Raw genomic sequence first — 6,000 nt, 5'->3', positions numbered from 1 at the left:
TCAATGCATGTACATGCAAAAACACTGATATTTGAATTAAAATTTTAATTTAATTCAATAAAATTCATTGACATTCAAATGGGTCATTTATTCCATACATCCTTATGCTGTCACGCCTGCTCCCGCTCCCCCTCTCTCGTGCTCGAGGGCACCAGGCTGCCCATCATTACACACACCTGTCACCATCATTACGCACATCAGCGCTCATTGGACTCACCTCGGCTCCTTCACTTTGTTGATTGCCCCTCTATATCTGTCTGTTCCTCAGTTGGTTCCCCATGTCAGCATTATTGTTGCAATGTTGTTTTGTTCCCCCTGTCCAGACACTGTTCTTGTTTTGTTATATGTTCATTGTTTCATTTAATGTTCACTCCCCGTACTTGCTTCTCGTGTCCAGTGTCTGTCCTTACATGTTTATTTTGACAGATGTATGGCCACCAATAATATGTTTAACATGTTCTTTAAACATTTCATTTTTAAAACTCCTCCTAAAAATATTACGGTGGTCTGGAAATATTCTAAGATAATTTTGTAGTTTATGGATAATACTTCATAATTCACTTAAACGTTGATAAATATTAGGGGGAAAATAGATTTCTCAGAATGCATTAGATCAAACACTAGAGAATGGAAGGGAGCAGCCTAACATATCATGGCAAAAATACAAACCAAATACTGTTTGACATCTTTAATCAAGATAATATGTGACGGCCCATCCCAATTGGGCCTTTTGTAAAAAAATATCAGATTCTGTGCTCTAGAATGGTATTTCATACACTGATTTGAGGAAGCATGGAAAGTTATGCTGCTTTAAAAATGTATAAACTTTTGTTATCCCACTTAGGAGACATGTTGGAGAAATTGCCCTTGAAAGATTTTGTTGAGCGCTAGAGTGCTCTTCTTTGTTTGCATCCATTCAGCATCACTAGGACCCTCTTAACCCATACCCGTTCATCTCTGTAGTCCTTTCCTGCAGTCAATGACCAAAGGCGCCCTCTTTGGCCTCATGGGTGGAATGTTTATTCATATTTTTCAGAATTTATAAAGATGTGTTATTTTTTAGGCCAAAAATCTGTTTAAAAAAACTGTCAAACAGTTTTGTTGTATTTCAGTCTTCTGAGATGTATATAAAGTGTGTAATGGGATGTAAACTCAAAATGGAATACATTTCAACTCTATATCTGACATGGCACAGGTGTCTTCTTTTTTTTTAAGCCCATAACCATGTGCATGACCATGATTCAGCCCACTGCAGTAAAATTAAGAATTCACATGTTAAACACATGGCGAACCATCAGCATAGTCAACCCATTCATTATATCAGCTAATCATGGCTAGCCAGGAAGGATCCTGTCTTTCTCCTTATATAGCACAATGCTGTCTCCTAAACTACGCCCAGAATTTAACATTTGTGTTCATATTTAAGGATCCCATTCAAGTTTGTAATTAAGGTACTTGAAAGTGCACGTGTTTAAGAAGGCAGTTCTGCAGTAACAACAAATCAAATCAAAATCAAATCAAATTTGATTTGTCACATACACATGGTTAGCAGATGTTAATGCGAGTGATCGGATTTCATATGCCGGGTGATGACCGTCCCCTTTCTGCTACGCAAGGGTACCGATCAGTACCATCAAGAGTAGGGTACACAAAATACGTTTATACCCTGAGAAACTGAAATGTACCTTAACCGTGCATCGAGAGTGAGTGTGATGATTGTGCCTTTTATATTCAAAATATTGGGTACAAAAATGGCCCATTACGCTAGATTATCTGCACGTGTACCCTGAAAAGGTACCGAACAGTTCTATGTGCGATCATTATGTGTACCTCTGAAGGTACATTATGTGCATTATTTTGCTTCTGTATACCCAGAGAACAACATCGTACTATTATTTCTAAGAATGTAGGGTAAAACTAGGCTTTCAAATCAAATCAAACTGTATTTGTCACATGTGCCGAATACAACAGGTGTACAGCTTACAATGAAACGCTCATTTACAAGCCCTTAACCAACAATGCTTTAAGAAGTTAATACACATTTTATTTTAAAGTCTTTCAGTAAAAAAATAGATGCAAATAACGCGGAGAAAAATAAACAATAGCACAATTGGTTACTGGAGTGTAAAATGGCGGCCATCTCCTTCGGCGCCGTTATAAGAGCTGAGGCCTTATGAAATACGTATGGTATTGTGTTAAAGAATGTCCTTTTAATGACAACATATTCGCTTAAGATCTCACTAGGTGAAGTCCATAGGACTGAAAATGAATGAATGCAACAAACCATGTCTCTGTCACTAATAAATACAGTCATGTGTGGTAAACGCAACAATTCACTCAACAGGCAAATAAGGCTTTACAATGAGCAGTGTGTTAATTTATCACTGTTACACTGTGTATATGGGACCACACTTTCAGTGTTGATTTAACACTGGAGAATTTGCTGTGTATGTACATGTACAGTAGGTGTATACGCGCACATGTGCGTCTTGTTGCCTTGCACTCCATTTTAACAAACTTTACTCTGGTCGGTAAATTGACAGGTCAGTAATAAACGATAGGAAATGACATAATTACACACAACCCAATAATCTTGCCATTGATTAAAATGCACATTACTCCAAGGAACATGAAAGAACAGCTGTGGTGGGAATCGATATTGATAGGCTATGTTTTTAATTCACCGTTTTCATTAAGTTCCTTGTTTTCTTCAAAATAACTCCCAAGTCGAGACAACTTCAAAACCAGCCACTAATTGCAGACAGATGTGTTTATGCACCGGTTCCAATACGTTCTCTACTTTCCAGCCTGCCTAAAAGTCTGGCGAATTCGGATGTGCCTGACCCGCCCTACTTGGCAAATGCAGTAAGATCCTTATAAAATGGCAACATTCATAGCCACGGGAAGTAGTTTGGGGGGTGGAGTGCTGTGATTATTTATTTTTTGCTGAGGGGGATGCATAATTTTTGTTGTTTGTTTCCTACATGTATTTAAGTGTTAACCAGCATTTGTAACGTCAAAACAGTTGTGGAATATTAAAATACTTGCTTGATATATGTTTTCCAGTTTCTTGAAATACTTTGCAAATGGAACTTGTTTCTATGTGAGAACTGAAATGGTCTATTCATTCCTTTTCCATTTCAGTAGACATTCTTAAGATGAGAAAACAGAATAAACCCACACACGGCTCTTGCTAGTATCACTGCTCGTTGTTAAGCTTTACGTAGACACTCTTCTCCAGAACAACTTAGAGTAGTGAGTGCATACATTTTTATACTTTTTCGTACTGGTCCCCTGTGGGAATCTAACCCACACCCCTAGCATTACAAGCGCCATGCTCTACCAACGTAAATGTTTGAGGACAGGGTTTTGTTCTTTCTAGATTCCATTAAAATGTCAATCGCAAAGAAAGGGACAGGTCAACAACTCTTACAATTCCAACTATTGCACCCTGCAAGATACTATCCTTAACTATACAACTACCTTTTTTGCCAATGCAGAGATGAAAAAAAATAACAAATGTTTGCCAGCACTACAGACATCTATATTGGTCTGCTAGTAAAGACCCAGTGCACTACTTTTGTGAATGTTTGATTTAGTTTTGTTTCATGTCCCTCTATCTGGACTGTTCAGGGTTGGGTAGGTTACTTTATAAATGTAATCAGTTACAGTTATTAGTTACCTGTCAAAAATTGCAGTCAGTAACGTAATGTTTGGGTTACCCAAAATGTAGCAATGTAGGCCTAATCTGATTACTTCCATTTACTTTTGGATTACTTTTCCCTTAGAGGCATTAGAAGAAAACTTGTGGTCAGATTCACTCACGTGGAACAAACGTAAACTTCTTGTGTCTTTATTCATTTATTGAATGTCATTGAGAAAGCAGAAAGGTCTCCTAATGTTTTTTTTCCGCACACATCTTTTCTGAATTTAGTATTTTTTTGTAATCAGTTACTCCCCAACCATGGGCCTGTTATCGTTCGCCAACAGGTGACAGTGAATCTTTGCCATTGGTGGGCAATGAAAATGAAAAACAACTGAAAGCAGACCGTGGCTTTATTTGAATACATATTGTTAGCTGCATAGAGCAAGTCCTGTATTTGACAGCCGTGTCCTTCACTGCAATCCAAACCTGGCCCGTCAGCTGCGCACGACCTACCGATGTCTGTCTGGCAGAAGGTTCTGACAAGCCCTCACTCGCTGGGCTGTGCTTCAGGTCAAGAGCAGAGGAAATTGTTCATAGTTCTCAGTTTTCACCATAACACCTTGATTCATTTGAATAAGTATGTTTGCAATCGAAATCCTATGCTGTTTTGCCAAGATAATACATGGCTTTGCTTTCTAATTCTCCCTGTCTGGCGGTGGAAAGGAAGTCTACTGTGTGTAGCGCCTCAGTAGGCTAATTAAAAGACCATTTCTGACTGAGGACAGAATTCAACAGAATTGTACTTTTGGAAAATAATCCAGATTTCTCTTCCACTATTACAAATATATTAAAATATGATTTATAAAATGAGCGTTTCATAAGGAAAATATGGTTAGGCCTATGGCTATGTTAGGTAGCCTACATTAGGGCTATATAGCCTGTAGGTCGTATGTAGGCCTATGCTGGTGACAATAGGCTAATAGCCTACGTCAGAGGCACAACAAGAGAGGAAAGGAATGTTGACTTGGCGCCAAAACTTTAGTCATTATATACTTACCCTGCATTTCCAAAATTACGCATGCGTTTCTGACTATAAAACCTTTTTATGAGCTTTTAACTGTGTAAAAACAAGACGCTGAGCTCAATAGAAAAGCACTCATTAATCAAGTCGTTTTACTTTGAAACGCACCTTGTAGGAAATAACAAACATCCCACTGTTTCCACATCATTTCAACCAAAAGATTCAATGTGATGACGTTGAATCAACGTGGAAAACTGACTGGATTTGACAAAAAGTAATCAATGTTAGGGAATTTCATATTTTTTTAAAACTCACATGTTATCTTAAACCCAATGACAAGATGACATGTTTTCTTGATTTCACATTGCAATCACGTTAGGTGAAACGTCAACCAAATGTAAATCAAAACTAGATGTTGAACTGATGTCTCTGCCAAGTGGGATTGAAGTAGTCAGTTCATTAATAACTTGTTAAATGTAATATTGTAATTCGATCATTGAGAAATAAATGTTGTTTTTCTTTTTTTCTCCCAACGTTGAAGTAAGCATAGAAAAAAACAAAATATAAAAATCAATTAAACATGTTTGTGAGGGGGGGTATCCATCGATATTTGTATTGTATCATGTCCATATCCTTTTGGCATGCTAATTTGCCAAATATGTGCACGTCAATACATCTGAGCGCAGTTACTTAGAGTGACTTTCTAGTCATTACTCAAACCGATATACTCACTGTGACCCCGTAGGGGGTCCAGATTTAAATTGTATCAGCTTGAACATTTTGAGTAACGCCCCTACAAATTCACGCCTCCGACATAATTTCCCAGTGAGCCTTGCCTTTTCGAGAGAATTGTAGAGTTACCACCCATGACTGTATTTGTTAGTGAGCCAAGCATAGTTTGACTTGCAGGTAGTGTTGGAAAATTCTGGTAACTTTCCCAACATACCCAGATATACACAAAATCCTGGTTGAACGGGTTTCCAAGAATCTTCTAAAAGGGATGTGTGGAAACTAGGGAAATTTACCAGAATTTTGCAACCCTACCTGCAAGTCACATTATGCTGGCTTGCAAAGTGATGTGTAATTCCTATTGGAATCCAGCCAGAGTGAGGCTATCCAACAGTTGACAGTATTCACCCACAACCTGCATTCATAATGACTACCAGGCTTAGGAACAATGTGAGGAGACGACCTAAGCCATTTAAACTGGAACAGCCATTTCAGTAAAGGGTGAAAAAAAAATCTTACTAAATGATTGGATAAGTTTATAAAACTGTATGCTAGTTATCTTTGTGTTGCATAAGTGAATCAATCAATCACTCAACGTACATGC

Source organism: Oncorhynchus gorbuscha, linkage group LG09, assembly GCF_021184085.1.
Source record: "Oncorhynchus gorbuscha isolate QuinsamMale2020 ecotype Even-year linkage group LG09, OgorEven_v1.0, whole genome shotgun sequence".
Lineage (NCBI taxonomy): Eukaryota > Metazoa > Chordata > Actinopteri > Salmoniformes > Salmonidae > Oncorhynchus > Oncorhynchus gorbuscha.
This window is presented reverse-complemented; position numbering follows the sequence as displayed.